This window comes from Podarcis vaucheri (assembly GCF_965113315.1).
Source record: "Podarcis vaucheri genome assembly, chromosome: 1".
NCBI lineage: Eukaryota > Metazoa > Chordata > Lepidosauria > Squamata > Lacertidae > Podarcis > Podarcis vaucheri.
Window position 1 is genome coordinate 35,028,665 of NC_138759.1, and position 20,386 is coordinate 35,049,050.

A 20,386-nucleotide genomic window follows, 5' to 3' on the forward strand; every position below is an offset into this window, starting at 1 on the left:
CATGCACTTTTTATACTTCTATGAACTTGTGGAGACATTTCTTTCAATCTCCTTTTCTAATCCAATAGATAAGGCAAGGAGGTCCCTCCTATGTCTGATCAGAAAAACCATGTGAAATTTGAGCATTAGCACTGCTAGCTTTTCAGAAGAAGAAGAGTTTGGATTTGATATCCTGCTTTATCACTACCCGAAGGAATCTCAAAGTGGCTAACATTCTCCTTTCCCTTCCTCCCCCACAACAAACACTCTGTGAGGTGAGTGGGGCTGAGAGACTTCAGAGAAGTGTGACTAGCCCAAGGTCAGCCAGCAGCTGCATGTGGAGGAGCGGAGACGCGAACCCGGTTCCCCAGATTACGAGACTACCGCTCTTAACCACTACACCACACTGGCTCTCAGCCCCAACTGTGAAGGTTCTCATCCTCTCCTATTGTTATCAAGAGCAATTCCAGCCTCTGCACAAACCTGTGGTCACGGGGCCCTACCAGAGCCCTTCTGCCTCTGCGGGAGCGGGGCAGTTCCAGGCAGGCAAGCCAACTCTAGAGGCTGAGGTGTCTTTGGTCCCCTGAATATTTGTTGGAAGGGGACTGGGCTCCCTCACGGTTGACGGGGCCTGGCTCCCATCACGTGTGTGGAACATTTCATGAGTAGCAGTTTCAGTGGGTGGCTCCTCCAGAGCCCGCAGCTCCCTTTAGATGATGCAATGGCGTGCGTCCATGACACGCGTGGCACCTGGAGCGTAGCTAGCTGCTCCAGCACCTGGAGTGGCGGGGGCGGGGTGAGTTGCCCACAGGGGCAGGGGGGTGAGCCGCACATGGGGGTGGCACAGAGATCTGCCCACGGAGTCCGCCTGGCAGGCACAAGCCCCACGCTGCCGTTTCGGGCAGCACAGGGCCCCGAGACACGTGGCTCAGGCATACTGCAGGCCAGGCCCCACAGTAATGCCACCATTTTGTCACCCCCTCAGGGATGACACCCAGGGCAGACCGCACACCCCGCACACCTCCCTCCCTACGCCCCCGCGTGGCATGCAGCACACACGACATCACACGCCACGCACGCGTGACACACGCTGAACCCTTTCAATCTTAGGGGCAACCTCGCACCTCTGGTTCCAGAGGTTCCTGGCTTTATGTTATTTTGCCTATATGCATGATGGCCAGCAACCTAACCCCCATGTAAGATGCACGTTACCTGTACTGTAAAGTTTGCAACCTCCAATGATTTCTGCCCCCCAACCCATGTTTCATTTGGTGTGTTATGTAGTTTTGGTTTTCATTTTGCCTACTCTCGAGTTCTTGAAAGGAAATGGGCTGGGCAGCGATGCAAATGAAGAAGCTACAATAATTATTTGGGCCAGATTCTCTGCAGCCGTGCCCATGCCTTACTCACTTTCAGTGAATAAGCTGGAGATAGCTTTGTTTCCTTGAAATTGTTGTTGCTGTTGCTGTTGCTGCTGCTGCTGCTGCTGCTGCTGTCGTTTTGAGCCAGGCTAAAACAGCATTGTCCTTGGAAGTATCCAAATGCCTGGATGTGAAATAAATGCATACCATTATACTTCTCTTTTTACCTCACGCTCACGGATGGAAGCGACCTGTCGCCGGTTGTGGAGGCAGGAATCTTGCCTGGCTGCTGAAGGTCAAAATTAAGTCAAAACGGGAGGAGGAGGGGAGAAAGGGGGAGGGCAAGTATAAATAAATAAATAAACAAACCCATTTCACTGTGAAAGGAGTGATTACCAGGCTGCTGATTACGAGTGGGCAAATGACGCGTAGAGTCACAAGGGTACAGTAGCTGTGGCAATTGTGGGGAATTAACTGGGGTGCTTTGGTGCACTCCTTGGAACAGGAATGACTCGCAGAATGGCTTGCAGCGATGTGAAAATTATTGCCATCCTTTTCGCAGGAGCACTTTACTTGATTTCCTTCCCTTTCCCCTCCCCACCAAAGGAAGCTGCCGAGCCATCAGGTGAATTCACCATTTATTACCTACCTGCCAAACAGATGTGGCAAGTAGGCAGGCTGTGAAGAAACGGTCAAAAGGACAAAACCGCTCTTTTTGATGATGTGAGGAATATACGCTTTTCCCTCCTGGCGTTTTGATGTTAAAAATTGTGTTTCTATTGCCAGCCCTCTTTTACAGAAACATTTTTTTAAAAAATATATATATATAAAATGGAGTGGATTTGGAAGGAATACCGCAATATGTACTTACTGTATGCTTTTGGAAGATAATATTTTGACCAAAGAAACATTCCACATTTCCCTTAGAAAAATAAAAGCTTTTAAAGGCCATTTGGAAGCCTACAAATAACTTATGCAACTCCTTGTATAAAGCTTTTAGAATTGTTAAAGCTCGAACCCCAGTCACTCCTTCCAACTCGGGTATTCAAGAAGAAATTCAGTCAGCTGTGGTCTCCAGAAAATAACTTCTTACATAAATTTATTCTCAGTACATTGACATCTTCAGCAGCTTTACAGCCAATTGTTAGATTAAATGGCAAGAAAAACAAATCTGGCAAAGTGGGCTGCAGCAAACTAAAACTCATGGCAAAAAATATTAGCCTTTCAGAGGCCAGAGAGCTCTCCAATGTTTTTCATACAATGGACTAACACAGCTACCCTTTGCGATGCAAACTAGGAACATATGAGTCCTGCAGAATCATACCACGCACCTCCCTAGCTCAGTGACCTATTTCAGACTGGACAAAATAAAGTATTTCTTCCCACAGAACATAGTTAAACTATGAAATTTGCTCCCACAAGAGGCACTTATTGCCACCAACATAGAGGGCTTTAAAATAAGGTAAAGGTAAAGGGACCCCTGACCATTAGGTCCAGTCATGGCCGACTCTGGGGTTGCGGTGCTCATCTCGCTTTACTGGCCGAGGGAACCGGCGTACAACTTCCAGCATGACTAAGCCGCTTCTGGCGAACCAGAGCAGCGCACGGAAACGCTGTTGAACTTCCCGCCAGAGCGGTACCTATTTATGTGCTTTGCACTTTGACGTGCTTTCGAACTGCTACGTTGGAAGGAGCAGGGACCGAGCAACGGGAGCTCACCCCATTGCGGGGATTCGAACCGCCAACCTTCTGATCGGCAAGTCCTAGGCTCTGTGGTTTAACCCACAGCACCACCCACGTCCCAGCTTTAAAATAAGATTAGACAAATTCATGCCCTCCTAGCGATGCAGCAATAAAACTGCTAGCATATTTGCAAAGACAAACAGGGCCTGGTATGATTCAAATTGGACGGAGGACCACATGTTGAGATTCCTGCAATACATGGGATTGCAAGATTATTTTAAAAAATTGGGAAACAATATACAATGAACTAAAAAAATGTTTAAAATAACATTTGTTTAAAAACCAGAAGTTTTTTTTGTTAGGTATTTTAGGAGCTGCCGAAAGAAAAACGAACATTATTTATGTATGCTACAACAGCAGCAAGAATTCTAATAGCACAAAATTGGAAGACTAGAGAAGTACCATCTAAAGAACAATGGCAAGAAAAACTGATGAACTACGCAGAGTTAGCAAAGTTAATGGGCAAACTGTGAGAAAAAGACAATGGGACTTTGAAAAAGAATGGGAACCTTTTACAATAACAATGTGATAACATAGTATTATATACAAACAGCAGAATGTATCATTTGATGTAATAAACCAGAAATGGAAGCTGAGGGAAGTCAACGGGGAGGGGGTGAATTGAAAAACAAATGTTTAGTAGTGATATTGGAAATTTGTTTTGAAAATGTAAAATCAATTAAAAAAATTAACAACAACAAAAAGGAGATTCCTGCATTACAGGAAGTTAGACTAGCTGATTCTATGGAGGATAAGGCTATCGATGACTATGAGCAGTAACGGCTATATTCGACTTCCACAGTCGGGGCAATATGCTTCTCAATACCACTGGAAATTGCAGGAGAGGAAACTGCTGTTGTGTGCATGTCCTGCTTGCCGGACTCCCAGGGGCATCTGGTTGGCCAGCATAAGAATAGGGAAATGGACTAGTGTACCTCCCAAGTGCCCTGGTAAAAGGGGAAATCCCATTTTTCACGTGAGATCTTGGTAGCCATTTTGGGTGCCGTGATCTCTCATGCTCTCACACTGAACCCCAAAAAGCGTTTTTTCAGGGCGAGAGCAAGGTGCACGTCATGTGACTCACCCAGGAGCATTTCCTGGAAGATGTGCATCCCAGTTTGGGACTTGAAAATGTTGGATGTTCTGGAATAGATGGGCTACTGGCTTGATCTAGCAGAGCTTTTCTTATGGCCTTCATACAAAAACATGAAGTTAATACAGTGGTACCTCTGGTTAAGTACTTAATTCGTTCTGGAGGTCCGTTCTTGATCTGAAACTGTTCTTAACCTGAAGCACCACTTTAGCTAATGGGGCCTCCTGCTGCCACCGCGCCACCAGAGCCCGATTTCTGTTCTTATCCTGAAGCAAAGTTCTTAACCTGAAGCACTATTTCTGTGTTAGCGGAGTGTGTAACATGAAGCGTATGTAACCCGAGGTACCACTGTAAATCAGATCTTGCATTCCTTGTCCAAATGAAGTGGAAAGTCTGCAATATGGAGGCACTGCTAGCAGGCCAAGAGTGGGGAGTGCTCTTGTTCTCAAGTCCTGCTTGCGCATTTCCCACTTGCATATGGTCGGCCACTGTGAGAACAGGACTAGATGGGTCACTGGCCTCATCCAGCAGCTCTTTTTTTCATATTAAATTTTCAATAATTTAACATCCAAATTAATTACTTATTCATCCCTCCTAGACTTCCCTCCACCCCCTGGTTTCCAATTTCTCCCCTTTGTTACCATACACATCCTTAACTTTTCATTCAGTTACAAGTCCATTGAGAACCCTAATTCACAATACTTCATAGATGCCACATCAATCCTGCTCAGGCTTTTACAGCGGACCTTAAAATATTCTATAAATTTAATCCAGTCTTGTATAAACTTTTTTTCATCTTGGTCCCAGATTTTCACAGTCATCTTTGCCATTTCGGCATAGTCTATCATCTTAGTGATCCATTCTTCCTCCGTTGGTACTTTCTCTTATTTCCATTTCTGGGCAAGTAGCATCCTGATGGCTGTAGTTGCATACATAAATAGTCTTTTAACATTTCTTGGTATGTCTTCACCTGTCATTCCTAATAAAAAGGCCTCTGTTTTTTTAACAAAAGTTATCTTCAACATTTTCTTCAATTCATTATGAATCATTTCCCAGATCCAGAAGCTCTTATGCAGGTGCACACAAGTCCCCTATTCCATGTAATGGCCCTGTGTGTTGAGTATCTGTGTGTTTGCAGGGGTTGAGGGACAACGGAGCTCTGCTATTTGCAGTGGGGTTCCCTCCACAAATGGCTCTGTGCCCAGCATACTGGAGCCTGCTAGTTGTACAAACATGACTGGCTATTTTTCATGCTAAATGGAGGGGGGGGATATTTTCTTTAATATATTTTTCAGTCTGTGAACACATTGACTGTAAGAAACTGTTTCCGAGGTCACCATTTTTACATGCATTTTGGCACAATCAATGTGCAATAAAACATATTTTGCTTTGGAAAACTAACATAATAATTCAGTGGATCTGAAAAAAGACTTTTAAAATCTCTGAATCTGTACTCTTAATATTGATGCCTGCCACTTAATGAATAATACATTTTATCATCCTGCATCAAGGCTTTATGGGAACCAGGTACTTACTGTGGTGCCTCGCAAGACGAAAAGAATCCGTTCTGTGATTCTCTTCGTCTAGCGGTTTTTTCGTCTTGCGAAGCAAGCCCATTGACGGATTAGCGGATTAGCGCTATTAGCGGCTTTTATCGGCTTTTATCGGCTTATCGGCTTATCGGATCAGCTGATAAGCGGATTAGCGGCTTAGAAAAAGGGGGGAAGGGGGAAAAACCCCACAGGAACTCGCAAGACATTTTCGTCTTGCGAAGCAAGCCCATAGGAGATTCGTTTTGCGAAGCACCTCCAAAACGGAAAACTCTTTCGTCTAGCGAGTTTTCCATCTTGCGAGGCATTCATCTTGCGGGGCAACACTGTATGTAAGCAAAAAAGCAGATTCGGATCTTATATAAGCACCTTATGTAATGCTGTCAATGGCGACTAGCTACAATGGCTATATGCTGCCTTCACAGTTGGAGGCTGTATCCTTCTCAGTTCCTGGAAACCACTCAGGTCCCGCTTGAAGGCTTCCCATGGACAACTAGTTGTCTGGATGCTCCTTGTCTGATCCAGCAAGGCTTTCTTTATGCTCCCCAGCAGAGACCTGGATGCACTCCTCCATCTCTCTAAATATTTTTGCGCTTGATGTTGCAAAGTAATTTGATTGATGTTATACAAGTCTTGCAAGTCTGTGCTAATACTCAAGCCCAGATATTTTGCTTTAGAGCAGAGTCTTATTTGTTAACCAGTTAGCATCCTGAATTTTATCAAAACCTCAAGATTTAGAGGAAGCCCTTCAATTTTGTAACCCCGACTTTGCACCCAGCTACTTTTGCATATTTCTGCAGGAACTTTTCTAATTCCTCCATTCGTCATAAAAAGCTGCCGTATCATCAGCACACATACTTTTAGTTCTGTTTGTCCTCTGTGTATATGTGAAATCTTATTCTGCTAGCTGATGCTTTCTGCCAAAAGCTCTAAGGACCGTCTAAACCAGGGGTCTGCAACCCGCAGCTCCGGAGCCGCATGTGGCTCTTTTACACCTTTGCCACGGCTCCGGGGCGGATACTAGCGAGGGGAGGAGGCGCATTGTGAGCCCTGACACTCCCCACTGTGGCGGGCGTTGTACTGGCTGTGACGTCGCATGGGGGCGGTGCGTGCGTTAGTCACGCACCGTCCCGACGTCACCTTCCCGCCCGCCCGCTACATTGTAAGGGGCATGTACGCTGGTCACTGCATTGAAAGGGGGCATGTACGCTGGTCACTGTTTTGAAGGGGAGTGAAGAACACACACACACAAAAAGGTAACTTGTTAATTTAACATTTATTTCTATGAGGAGGAGTAATTCTGAGGGGTCAAACAAAGAAATAATAAAAAAGTGACAAAAAAGTTATTTTTATAATGACGAGTTTTGCAGCTCCCAGGTTTTTTCTTCTTCAGAAACGGGTCCAAGTGGCTCTTTTTGTCTTAAAGGTTGCAGACCCCTGGTCTAAACCATGGGTAGGCAAACTAAGACCTGGGGGCTGGATCCGGCCCAATCGCCTTCTAATTCCGGCCCACAGACAGTCCGGGAATCAGCATGTTTTTACATGAGTAGAATGTGCCCTTTTATTTAAAATGCATCTCTGGGTTATTTGTGAGGCATAGGAATCTGTTCATCCCCCCCCCGCCCCATTATAGTCCGGCCCACCACATGGTCTGAGGGACAGTGGACCAACCCGCTGCTGAAAATGTTTGCTGACCCCTGGTGTAAACAATACTTCTGGCAAGGCCACACTTGTCTTGCACCCCTCAGCAAATGAAAAGCTGGGAAACCTGATGTTTGGCATTTAGGCACGAGACTTGTAAGTAATATTGACCCATTCACAGAAGTTGGTCCCAAAACAATGACATGGCATACAGTCCTTTAAGAAGGGCCATTTTAACCTGTCAGACACCTTCTCAGTGTCCAAAAACACACACAGCTTACAGTTATTTTTTCTGTTGTAATCTGCTATGTCCATCAGTGTTCCTAGATTTACCTTTAAAAAAACTGGCTTGAACTTTGTGGATATTATTTAATGCACATTGAATCCATATTAATAGGAATTATTTTATTTACTCTGTTCATTAGAACTGCCATAAAGATTTTATAGTCAAAATTCAATAAGTGTCTGTATGGTGCTACATCTCCTTGGTCTTTTCCTTTAGTATATATATTTATATTATAATTATATATCAAATTATTTCCCCAATTCTTGAGGTATATGGTTTAGAGTATATATTTCATTTAGAGCTGCTGTTATTGTGTCTTGGATAATATTTATAAATTACTTATTGTACTCTGTGATAAAACCATCTGATCCAGGTGGTTCTCCTATCTTTAATTATTTGATGGTCTGCTGCATTTTAGTACAACTTGCACTTTGGTCCAGCCATAACTTATCTATTTCATTTAAGGTTTGAAATTCAGTTTATGCTACATATTCTTTAATGTCCTTCCCCTCTGGCTTTTGTGTTTTATAGGGGTTTTTCTTTTAGTACTCTAAGAATTAAATTTACTATTTCCGTACTATCAGCTATTCTCGATCTATCTAGCCAAAGTGGATGGAATAATGTATGTAAATTTTACCTTTGTACAGTATGCTAATTTCTACATCTACTCATGCATCCTTCTCTATTCTCAACCTGGGCAAGCAAGAAGCATTATCAGAATTCAAGGACACATTCCAGCTGGGCAAAAACACTCCAGGAAAATGAGAAGCAGAGCTAGCGAGGAGTGTGACAGGGAGAGAGGCGGTGTGCTGAGGGATGAGATGTGGCCTGACCAGTCACCAGGACCAGAGAGAAAGTTCTGGAGGGACATTTCCCCCCTGGGGAAATGCACTTTGGCCCTGGGCCCGAGGTTCCCCACCACTGAGCTACCAAAGGATAAGCCATGAGTGGAGAGGAGTTGTTGGCGCTGTTCTCCTCCCCAGACACACATAAACCTGCCCATCCCATTTGCTTTAAGCGTTGGGATGGGCACTCCTTGTAACTGAAGCATTTGAGCTGGAGCTGAACCCCTATTATTATTATTATTATTATTATTATTATTATTATTATTATTATTATTATTATTATTTTACCCTGCCCTTCCCCAGCCACCATGGGCGGCTTCCAGCAAAATATAAAAAAAATAAAATGTCAAACATTTAAAACTTCCTGATCACCAAATGTTGATGAAGTTCTTCTATCACAAATATCAGCAATAAAGCAGAAAGCAAATAGCAGAAAATAATGAGAGGGTCATCTTATACAGTTGCAGAAGATACAGAAGGTCAAAGGATGTTTCTTAAATGCAACAGAGGCCACAAACAGGATACAACTCCAAGCTGTTCAGTCCAAGGTAACATCCGTGTTCAGTAAACTTGTAACTTGTGCACATTCAACTTTACACACTTGGCAAAATATAAAAAAATAAAAGGGGAGCGGATGTCCTGGGGGGGAAAGACTGGCAATCCCACCTGCCATTGCGCCAAATATGTTTTCACTATGTGATTTTGGTGTTATCCCTGGAATATAACCCCCGCATAAGCTGAGAGATACCTGCATTGACATCACAACCAAACAGGTCTTCTTTATGGAGAAGAATAGAATATTATGCTGCATTTATAATACAGCTGCTGGCTGATCATTCGTTTGTTAATGGTTAGCAGACAGTGTCTGGATAGCTGAAGAGATTCTCTCTGTGTTTTTTGAATGAGATACCCAACAAAGGAAAGTGAGAGCGAGAGAGCACACACAGAAACAGCAGCCTGGAAGTTGGAATGGGCAGAGAAAGAGAGCTGGCAATTCTGACTAGAGTTAGCTGAAAGCGGGAGTGCCCACACAGACCCTCACACAGTCCCAGACAGCAGGCCATTTTCTTCCACCTGTAGTCAGACTGTTACTATTTTTCAGGAGGCATTCAACTTCATACCAGCAAATTTAGGTATGTACAACATTTATCTGATGCTGTACACAACTTCCATGCAAAGAAACGAATGTGCAATAAAGAGTGGACATCGCATAACTTCTGCACAGGCTTTGTACAATCAAATCAGGACGAATGCTCAACATACAGGAAGCGATTAAGGGTTTAGTAAGTAGCATGACAAATATCAGGGGGACGTGTCAAGATGGCAGTAAATACAATTGTACTATGCCCTTTTTGGCACAGAAAATTATGTAGCCTGTTTAGCTCTGGTGTGTTCTTAGAAACCTGCAGAAGCCAAGGCCAGGAGAGCTGAGCTTTTTCCTAAATATGCAATTTGGTACTTTGAATCAGTTTTTCATTTGATGCTGGGCTAATGAACCCATAACGCTTTAATCTCTACTACTCTGTCCATTTCCGAACATGTGCCATAAGTTATGTATTTTTGTCTTCTATGTTGTTAACTACTGTTACAAAAATATTGTCAGGCAATCCTTTATTCTTTGCATTAATCCCACCCCCTGTAATATCAAGCAGTGTATTGTCTGCAGAGCAATCATAAATCAGTGATGCCATAAACTTTTTTATTGCATTTTAACCTCTTTGAGCTTTTTTAAGTTTAAGATGGTGGGGATTTTCCATTCTCATCTCTTTCTAGTTATTTCCAAGCAAGCGAGAATAAGGAATCACTCAGATTTGCTATCACTGAACCGTAGCATCGCAGAACTTTAAAAACATTAAACATGATAATTTAATTAAAACAAAATTGTTTGCATTAGTTAGTGTTAGCTTTCTTAAACCTCTCTCTGTTGGCAACACCCAGACAGGATAATTGGCTACCCCATACATGCACAGCCATAGGGAAGAATAATTTAGTGGGAGGGAACATCCTAGACAAATGTCTACTCCGTGGTTTATGAGGGCATGCAATGCTATCCACACTTTTCATAGCTAAACCCCTGAAAACTGGGAGATTGAAAAAGGGGCCCAAACGTGAGGAGTAGTCATTAAAAGATGCAAATAGCCAGAATCTGTGCTGTTTTGTTTCAGTCTCCTTTATCCCGTTGAAAACAGGAAAGCCTTCTGTCATACAGACTCAGAGATTCTCGGGGCCCAATAAAGGTTGGTGGCATTTCAATCTATGTTTGTTTTCCTTCTTCTAATCACACATCCCAAATCTGCCACAAAAACCTTTTACAAGTGTAATAACTAACTTGTATCATCCCATGACTTTTTTCAACCAATTTTTTGTAAAAGCTTAGAAAACAGTGTGCATAACAACACAGATGGCTTACAAATATATCCCATATATTGTAGAGATGATTTTCTATGTGAGTAATCTTAAGAACTAAAAAAATATCCCATACATATCTGCAGATTGTATCTACTGACCTAACAATATCTGCTGATTTAGTAAAACACACCTCTGCTTCATGTATCACAGTGAGCAAAACCAAAACTGCAGTGAGAATATGTGGGGTTTGAAGGAGGAGTGGCTAGCTTTACCTTCCCCGTGTGAGGGATGGAAAAGTAACTGACAGAGGAAACTCGGTAAGAGCTGAGAAGGAAGGCTACCACAAGTGGGAGCTGTAGCTACCATCTAATGCTGGTAAGTCAATTGTGGTGAGCTTCTATGGAATGTCATTTTGGAATAATGATCCCACCCCCGCCCAACTTGTATACTATCATTTTATTTCTGTGTTAGTAGTGTCTCCTACTTCATTTTAAGCTGTTCGGTTAGGTTAGCTTATTTGTGTATTGCTTTATATAATGCTTTATATAATGTTGTGTGGATTTATTTTCTTTATTTATGGACATTAGGGTTATTTTTTTTAAAAAAAAATAATGTTATATTTACTGTTCATTTTATATGTTGTGAGAAAATTGGGCACAATTTTCTAGGAAAAGTGGCATGCAAATAAAGAGATGAAGAAAAGGAATGGGACCTTAAACCAAATAGACTATTTCTCTATCTAGCCCTATATTGTCCAATTAGCAGTGGTCTTTATCACCTGCTACGTGATACTTTTTGCTTAGCTAGAGATGCCAGGAATTGTACCAGGGACCTTCTGCTTGCAGAACATGTCCTCAACCTTTCCATTGCTCTGTACTCCATATTAGATATGAGTATCTAACAGCATTCCTAGAGCTCAGCCTACTGTTGTCACCAAAGGTTTGTTACTTGGGGCCCTTCTGAGCCCACTGCTGCACATACAATATTTAGGTGAAACTAAGAACAGCTGTTCATTAGGAAGGTCCAATTTCACAGTAATGTACTTTCAGTCTGTGAATGGCACCCATCTCTTCCCTAATGCCATCAGTCTCTTGCCTAATCATTGTCCTGAAACCTCTTTGCTTTTTCTGTGTCTGTCCATGATTAGAGAGTAGAATCAGGTAAGCCAACTGAGTTGAGACAATATCTTGTTGCTGCCTGTCATTCTGGAATAACATCAAGTATCTATTGTTATCACATGTGGTGACCCTCTTTGAAACTCTGAGGTGCAACTCATGCAAAACCTACCAAAAGACCTCTAGGGTGCCTGTCACTAGGACCACATTACAGCAGTGCTGTGAGATCCTGCAGCACTGCTCAAGAAGGTCCCCAACCCACCGGAATCTCCCAGCATTTCTTTATTCATGTATAACTTCAAGAAAGGTATTTAAGCCATGAACAGTAAAAATCAATACATGAAATACAAGTTAAACACAAAATAGCTTAAAATACAGATCATACATCCTAATTACAATATATGCAAATACTCCACATGCCCCATTGTGTTCCATTTAACCTACAGATTGAACTTCATGATATAACGGTATATATCTAGACATTCTCACAGTAGACTCCTGACCTCATACCCATCCTGTGCTGGGATTATTATTTCTAGCTCTCTGTTTTGGGAAAGGCTGTTCTGGAGCTGCGCCACCTCCTCTTTCAGAGCAAGGGGGTACTGTCCTTGGCTGCTGTGGTGAATTCTCCCCTTCCCTCCCACCGTTGGCCCAAGAAGCCACTGAGGCAGCCACACCCATGTTTAGACACTTTATTTTGGTTAAGAAGACGAGTTAAACACACTGAGAAGGTATTGGAATGTTTGATCTCCACCAGGTGACCTGTTTATTCAGTATTCACCCTGATGTCCTTCTGCAAGTGGAAGTTCTTCTGCAGAGTGCTTTTCTTCTAGAAAAAAAGGTGGCAGTACTGCGTACCCTTGAGTACCCCCAGAAAAAAAGCACACCTTTAAGAGAATGAGACAAAAAAATATTATTTACTTATTTGTTTCTTTACATATCATATTGAGATGATATATATATATTCTTTAAAAACAAAAAACAAAGAAAACAAAAAGGGGGGAAACAAGAAAGGAAAAAAGAAAAGAAAAATAACAATAGCAATAACAGTAAGGTGAAATAAGAAAGGAGAATGTCCTGTTCTTAAACAAGGCCCTCCATGCCAGCTGAGACCCAGGACCAATTGGTTCGAAGTTAGATGGTCCAAGTTACCCCAAACAAACACCTATATAACTACATACAGTGGTACCTCTGGTTACAAACTTAATTCCTTCCGGAGGTCCGTTCTTAAGCTCTAATCCTGAGGCATGCTTTTGCTAATGGGCTTCCTGTTGCATGCACGCCTCCAGCACGCAATTCCCGTTCACATCCTGGGGCAAAGTTCACAACTAGGAACAGCTACTTCCAGGTTCATAGCCTGAAGTGTTCATAACCAGTGGTACCACTGTATAGGCTACTTTCTGTAATCTATCTATCCCCCACTCTTTAACCCAAATCTAACTCTAACCCACCTCTTCCCCCACCCACCACACTTTATGTCAATGCAACACAATAGGTTTGATAGACACAGTGAGAGACATAGGACAACCCTGATGGGCTGTCAAGGTACTATCCTATAAAGTAGACAAACAGAATGGCTAGTTTAAAAGCAATTACACTAAACATGAGGGGGTTGGAAAACCGCATCAAATGAAAACGCATCACCTCATATGTAAACACCATGAAATCACACATTGCCTTCCTACAAGAAACACACAATCTACCCAAAGGAATCAAACTCCTGAGCGAACCCCACTTCAGTCAACAATGGGTTGCACCTGGCTCAGGAAAGGCCCACAGAGTAACTATGATATTCAGTAGAGACCTGAATTTCAAAGCCACAACAGTGTGAAAAGACAAGAGGCAGATAAAATTTTGCTAAAGGGATGCTAGATGGCAAAACTAAACTGACCATTGGTTCCATATATGCCCCAAACTCAAAACAATTAGAGTTCATCCAGCAAACACTAAATAAATTCCTCTCCTTCTCCAAAGGGGAAGCAATCTTGGGAGGTGATCTCAGCCTAAACATGAGAGGCACCTCCCTGAAGAAAGAAGAAGAAGAAGAAGAAGAAGAAGAAGAGTTTGGATTTGATATCCCGCCTTTCATTCCCCTTCAGGAGTCTCAAAGCAGCTAACATTCTCCTTTCCCTTCCTCCCCCACAACAAACACTCTGTGAGGTGAGTGGGGCTGAGAGACTTCAAAGAAGTGTGACTGGCCCGAGGTCACCCAGCAGCTGCATGTGGAGGAGCGGAGACTCGAACCCGGTTCCCCAGATTACAAGACTACCGCTCTTAACCACTACACCACACTGGCTCTCCATCCTACAATCTGACATCCATCCTACAATCCCATGGGCAACTTTCCTCTGAAGGAAACCCCAAACAATTAGGTACTCTTATAAATCATTAAAAATGCTTCAAAACACATATGGTGTGAAGAAAACCCAGCAGACACCAGCCACACATTACAATCCAGGCACTACAGCTTATTGTCCAGACTTGACAGCATTCTGTTCCCACAAGGCCTGATCCCCCTGGTTGAATCAATGAACATAGGTAACATTAAAATCACAGACCATGCCCCAGTAGAAGCTACTCTTAAAATAGGAGAAGAAACATGAACCACCCCATCATGGTTCTTCAGTCCCATCCTAACCACAAATAAACTAATTAGAGGGAGTCTCACAAAAACTCTCCAAAACTATTCCAAAGAAAATGATGTAGACAATATAACAACCCCCTCCTTTGGGACACCATGAAAGCTGTCACCAGGGGAGCTTGCGTAAAAGAGAAAGCACAGCTTAAAAATCAAACCTCCTCAAAAATTAGCAAAATAGGACAAAACATTTTTCAGATATCGTATCGTATCATGGCCCTCTCATCACGCTACAAACAGGAACCAAAAGACTCCTTAAATTTATAGAAGAAGAAGAAGAAGAAGAAGAGTTTGGATTTGATACCCCGCTTTATCACTACCCGAAGGAGTCTCAAAGCGGCTAACATTCTCCTTTCCCTTCCTCCCCCACAACAAACACTCTGTGAGGTGAGTGAGGCTGAGAGACTTCAGAGAAGTGTGACTGGCCCAAGGTCACCCAGCAGCTGCATGTGGAGGAGCGGAGACGCGAACCCGGTTCCCCAGAACTAAAAAGAAGGGAACTCAACTCACTTGAAATCAACAAAACAATGATTAACATCCTATACTCAAAACAGCGCTTCTACGAGTATGGAGGGGGAAACTCCAGACTGTTAGCAAACAGGTGTAAGGAGAAAAATCACTCAAAAAAAAATAAAAAAATTCCTTCCTGTAGCACCTTAAAGACCAACTAAGTTAGTTCTTGGTATAAGCTTTCGTGTGCATGCACACTGAAGAAGTGTGCATGCACACGAAAGCTTATACCAAGAACTAACTTAGTTGGTCTTTAAGGTGCTACAGGAAGGAATTTTTTTATTTTGACTATGGCAGACCAACACGGCTACCCATCTGTAACTGGAATAAAAAAAAAGAATTCACTGCATCACCAAAAAAAAACCAGCAACATAACATTCTCCTCCAAAGAAATAACCTCAGAATTTGCAGAATTGTATTCCAACCTATACACCTAGAGATGGGGAGACCTGGGGGAAAACTGGAAATCCCCCCCCATTTTTTACCAAAGCTTTTGGGGGGGACTGGGGGGGGTAGTTTGATATAGTTTGAATATTCCACACACTTTTTTTCCAATTTTCCGGGGGGGGGGGCGGCTTTGGGGGGAAATGAAAAAACCCAGGCACTGGAGAGACCTGTCAGGAGTAAACATGGACCAATGGTCTCAAACAGTATGGGAAACAGCCTTACTAGAAAAGCTAACCAATAAACTGAAACTGACATGGGGACAAATAGAAGAAGATGCCTTTACTCCGGTACGGGTCCCCTTCATCACAAACACAGCCCAACAAGACAACAACAAGAATCCACCGACAACAAATGAATCAATATGGCTAACCTGATCCAAAAATCCACCCCCTCACACACTCACACACATAAACGAATCTCACTACAGCCAGTCAAAGGCAACCAACCAAACCCTAGTCCACTTGCAACTTCTCTCATCCCCAAGGAAATATAACAAGTGAACAGAAAGAGAACCCACACAAGTGACGCTGACACAAAACCCCACACATACACTAAGTAGAAGAATAGAAGCATTCAGAACAATGTCATTTTCAAAGGATGGCTTTGCTTTGGGTCTCATACTGCTTCAGTAAGTGCAAATTAGATAGCTTCTCCTTTAAAAGCACACTGAGAATCAAATTTCTCAGTACATGTGAAAAGGATCACTGAGAATCAAATTTCTCAGTACATGTGAAAAGGATCTAGGAGTCTTGGTTGACCACAAACTTGACATGAGCCAACAGTGTGACGCGGCAGCTAAAAAAGCCAATGCAATTCTGGGCTGCATCAATAGGAGTATAGCATCTAGATCAAGGGAAGTAATAGTGCCACTGTATTCTGCTCTGGTCAGACCACACCTGGAGTACTGTGTCCAGTTCTGGGCACCACAATTCAAGAAGGACACTGACAAACTGGAACGTGTCCAGAAGAGGGCAACCAAAATGGTCAAAGGCCTGGAAACGATGCCTTATGAGGAACGGCTAAGGGAGCTGGGCATGTTTAGCCTGGAGAAGAGGAGGTTAAGGGGTGATATGATAGCCATGTTCAAATATATAAAAGGATGTCACATAGAGGAGGGAGAAAGGTTGTTTTCTACTGCTCCAGAGAAGCGGACACGGAGCAATGGATCCAAACTACAAGAAAGAAGATTCCACCTAAACATTAGGAAGAACTTCCTGACAGTAAGAGCTGTTCGACAGTGGAATTTGCTGCCAAGGAGTGTGGTGGAGTCTCCTACTTTGGAGGTCTTTAAGCAGAGGCTTGACAACCATATGTCAGGAGTGCTCTGATGGTGTTTCCTGCTTGGCAGGGGGTTGGACTCGATGGCCCTTGTGGTCTCTTCCAACTCTACGATTCTATGATTCTATGATTCTATGAAATTGCCTCCTCATCTGCAAGCACTATTAACAGAATTGTGCATATATGTCAGTAGTCAACAGTGTTTATCAGGGCTGTAGCTTTTCCCTTAGGTTATTTGCTCCACTTGGAAATTCCTTGAAGACACACACAGACCTGACGGCCTCAGCTGTTCTCACACCAGAAATGAAGAGTGAGCAATTTCCCATCTGTGTTCTATCCCTGCTGTTTAAAAATTCAGATAGCAGAGAGGAGAAAACGAACCAAAATATACTTCTTAGGAATTTCAAATTTGCCATTGACGTTTGGAGGTTTCCCTCCGGCTCAGGCATAGGCAAACTCAGCTCTCAAGATGTTTTGGGACTACAACTCCCATCATTCCTAGCTAATAGGACCAGTGGTCAGGGATGATGGGAATTGTAGTCTCAAAACATCTGGAGGGCCAAGTTTGCCTATGCCTGCTCCAGCTATTCCCTTGTCATACACCAACCTGTCTTTAGCACTGGTGATCTGCTTTCAGCCACTTCTGATGAATACTCCACTAGCCAGAGTTCTTCACTAACTCCATTCCTGTAAGCTTCACATGTCTTTTCCCTTTTGTATACAGTGGTACCTCTAGTTACAAACGCCTCAGGTTACAAATGCTTCAGGTTACAAACTCTTCTAACCAGGAAGAGTTACCTCGAGTTGAGAACTTTGCCCCAGGATGAGAACGGAAATCGTGTGCTGGCGGCACAGCGGCAACGAAAGCACGCCTTTAGTTAAGAACAGTTTCAGGTTAAGAACGGACCTCCAGAACGAATTAAGTTTGTAACTAGAGGTATCACTGTATTCTGTTTGCATCACTTTGCCTCCAAAAAGTTCACTTCCTGGTATCTCTAGGTGGGTCTGAAAAAAGTCCTAGAGAGCTACTGCCACTTTCTATTGAGAATTCATCCTCATCCTCCAGTCTAAAGCAACCTCCCCGAGTCTGGTGTCTTCCAGATGTTTTGGACTACAACTTCCATCAGCCCCAGTCAGCATGGCCAAAGGGCAGGGATGATGGGAGTTGTAGTCCAGCAAGTTCTGGAAGGCATCGGGTTGGGAAAGTCTGCAGTATAGGGACAGTACTGAACTAGATGGATTAATGGTCTGAATGTAACCATATACCTAATGATATGTATTGTATTACACTACCTACTCAGTCCTGAGCTTGTAGCTAAAGAGAATATTGCATTGGGTTAAGGCAAGGTAGGGGCAGGTGGGTTCACTGACTTTAAAACCCAATCAAAAGTTTCACTTTACTTATTTTGTCACCCTAGCACATCACCCATTTCATTACTGCATCTAATTTGGTTGATATCACAACATTATTACATTGATCACTGTTTCAACTTAGCCTAATTTAATTGATAGAATTCTGTGTCCTTGCTATTATAAGAGACAATTAGCTCTCATTAGTTTACATTTCACTCATTTTCTGCTGACTGATTGCACTACATACTGATACTTGCTAATATCAATATGCAATGCAATCAGTCAGAGGGAAATGTTGGTACAGTATCTCTACAAACTATCACACTTATCATTCTGATTGTCTGCAAAGTACCAATATTTGCCTACAATTTAATAGTTTCATAATGCAATATTTGGTATTAATAATCATCATCTGAAGGTCACATCCTTAATCACATTTGCACTGAGCAAAAATTAACTAATGAAGATTACAACGTATTAATAAATTGCAGATGGTACCTCTCTATTTTCCAACATAACCTTCAAATAACAGAAATGGGAGCTGCGATTTGACTTAAAGACTTCTTTGCTTCCCTCTTCCTATTTATTCAGTCTTCATTCTGGGTTCTAAGCGCCTTTTTTTTTTTTAATCCTTTTGTTAAGGTCCTGCAGCAACCATATGGAGAGCTTTAGCAGAGCAAGAACATGCAGCTGATGCTTTGTATTAGAGGTGAAGAGGTGACTTGAATTGTGCTACTGTTAATTTGCCCTTTAAGCAGCTACAGCAGGGAGTCTATAATGGCAAGAAGCCGTGCAAGGAGATTTGCCTATCAGATTATTATGTCAGAAATGCTAAAGATTGAAAGCAATGGAAGGGCAAATAGCTTTTGGTAACCCATTTAACATAATCCACTGAGCATTCAAGGACACCCATTTGTAAATATTTTGTAAGTTTACTCAGATAAAATGCATTCATACCTACATTTCTCCCCAGTATTTTTATGCTAGTGGAGACAAGATGCTTTTGGTCCTTCATTACGTGTGTGTTTCTGTCTGTCTGTCTGTCTGTCTGTCTGTCTGTCTGTGTTTAATGATGCTGTTAACTCCTCTGTGCCATGCCAGAGACTATTTAAAGAACCGTCATGGCAAAATACACCCCAGTTGTATTGTTTTTAGCAATCCGTCCCACAACGACAAACATATTCCTCTCAACCCTCACAGCTGGTTTCCTGAAAAACCATAGAAGAAAAACATTTAGTATTGGGAACATGAAATAAATAGATGTTGGTTTGAGATTGAAACATGCAGATTCAAAATAAGCACACACACACACACACACACACCCCGAAAGTACAAATTAGGTTTGTGACAGGACGTTTGAATGCCACAGTTGCTAAAGTAATCTATGTCTGAAGCAGGGCTTCCCTCAACCGGGCTAAGCCTTTAGACAGAAAAACTAATTGCTGCAAACACTAATTTCCTAGTCCCTTTTGTCTCCTATAGTAGGCACCTCTGGATGCAGAAGGTACCCAATTAGCAGAATTCATGGGCCTGATTGTGTATTGTGGGGCAAGTGTGTGAATAGTATAAACAGTGCTGATTACTATTCCACTGTAATGGCTGGAATTTTTTTTTTGATTGCTTAATAAGGCCATCTATTCTACATCAGTCTCTGGCAAAGCTGCTGGGGAAATCAGTTAGGTCACTTTTTCTGGTCATACTAGCAGGAGAAGCCTTGTGATGCTAACAGATGACTAAAGACATAATTACAGGCTATTTAATCACATCTGTTTCCCCACTTAACATTGTTTGCTCAAGTTAGATGTAGTTTTTTTAAAAAAAAAACATCAAAAGGACAATAATGGCAAACAGACTCAAAAAATTACTCTTGCATGGTTAGAACTCTAGGGCTCGTTATAATTACAGAAAACAGAGTTTACAGTGATTTTAAAAGGCATTAATTTATATTAGCATGTTTCTATACACATATTGAGGATTGCTGGTTGTTTGTGGAATGGGGAGAGGAAGAATGCACTCGATTTACACACATGCTTGGGAAAAGCCAAGGGAATTTTTTTTCTGAAGCAACTTTACTAAAATAGGGTTTGTGCCTAAATACATTTCATTCTGAAGCTTAGAATAAGACATCGGTCCATAGAGCTTGCCTGACAGTCGCAAACATTCTTCATTTAATTCACAGGCAAAATAGCAGAGGCTGG

General features: G+C 42.4%; 1 long non-coding RNA gene across 2 annotated transcripts in view; it reads left to right on the plus strand.

Moving 5' to 3' along the window:
* The window catches only part of LOC309527297, a 67,582-nt gene extending 48,682 nt beyond the window's left edge, over nt 1–18,900 (plus strand). The window contains exons 2-5 of one of the 2 annotated variants that reach the window (XR_014217181.1): nt 9,601–9,781; nt 10,664–10,735; nt 11,058–11,222; nt 18,831–18,900. This is a non-coding gene — a long non-coding RNA (uncharacterized lncRNA). Of the gene's footprint in view, nt 1–9,600; nt 9,782–10,663; nt 10,736–11,057; nt 11,313–18,830 lie in introns of those variants that run through there. The other variant, XR_014217182.1, reaches the window with a different exon arrangement.
* Nucleotides 18,901–20,386: the final 1,486 nt, after the last annotated feature.